The sequence below is a fragment of the Frankliniella occidentalis genome, unplaced genomic scaffold (genome assembly GCF_000697945.3).
Source record: "Frankliniella occidentalis isolate FOCC.00 unplaced genomic scaffold, Focc_3.1 Scaffold16, whole genome shotgun sequence".
Classification (NCBI taxonomy): domain Eukaryota; kingdom Metazoa; phylum Arthropoda; class Insecta; order Thysanoptera; family Thripidae; genus Frankliniella; species Frankliniella occidentalis.
Genome location: NW_026267146.1, coordinates 839761 through 841035, shown reverse-complemented (window position 1 = coordinate 841035; position 1275 = coordinate 839761).

Sequence of the window (1275 nt, the reverse complement as noted above, 5' to 3'; positions counted from 1 at the left end):
TTCATCGAAGCTCACAACACATTTTTGAAATATTAATTACAAAATATGTCGTAAATTTAATTAATTTATCACAGTGTGACTCCATTTTGTATTTGTTATTTGTTGTCCGGCTGCTCCGTGATCCCGGTGTTTGTGTTGACTGTACGGCGCTGGGCGAGGGGTCCCGCTCCCCCACTTCCAAAATAAATGTATAACGAGTCGGCGAGTTAGGCGCGTGCTGGGAACAATTTCTTAAGAGTTGCACGGAATTTTTCGCGAATGAAGCGCAAGTTTTTGATCGTTCTGGCGATGTTTGGCGGTTTTTTGCGAGTTCTCACGATGCGACGCGAGTTTGACGCGAGTTCGACGTGAGTTCGGTGCGGGAAAGTGTACTATGAGTTAGCTAGTAGGGGACCCCTCGGCGCTGGGTCACGGTTTGACTTTCAGACGGGCCAGACGGGGACTGCAGGAGAACCGAGGTACGTACCTCGGCCGGTAACGTACCTCATACTCAGGGATCATACCCGGGGCACGTTATCCTGGGTAAGTACCTCAGGGTACGTTGCCAACCGAGGTTTGTCCCTCGGATCCCCTGCTGGGTGCACCTCAAAACCGCACTGCGCACTGGATATACAAAATAACTTTTAATTCTGCAAATCTTTCGTATCTCTACGATAGCTACATAAAAGTCAGCAAAATTTTGCATCTCTTATAGGCACTGCAGTGCTGGTTTATTGTCTTTACGGTAGTGCCAAACTTTTAGTGTTCCTTCATGGTATAGCTGATGGCTGTGGTGTGGCGGTTCCTAGTGATTGTCTCATAACTTTTTCAAGTTCATCCATCTTATTGCATTTTTTCCGCTTGCGCCCTTGCACTCAAACAAGGGTTTGTATTTTTCAGAAATTACCTAGCTGTTAAAATTTTTTATTGCGCGCAAGCTACACGTAGTTTTGAACGTACTTTTTAATGCATTTTAAAGCACAAATTGTGCCTAAGTAATGATAGAACTTTCTTTAAGGTGTCATGAAAATGTGAATAAAATGGTCTATTCATATTGACTAAGGTGGTTGCGATGAAATATTTTTCACTGATGTGCTTTGGGACCGGACGTGTCCCCGTGTTTGTGGTGACGACACGTGCACGTGTCGCACTGTACAATCCATAAAGCCAAAAGAGGCAAAGAAGTACCGAGTCGAATGTCTTCGCGACGTACTCTCGCCGTACGCGCGTACATATCATGTCTGAGTGCGCAAATGGGCAGCGACGGAGAGGTAGGTCCGAGAAAAGTGCTTCCTG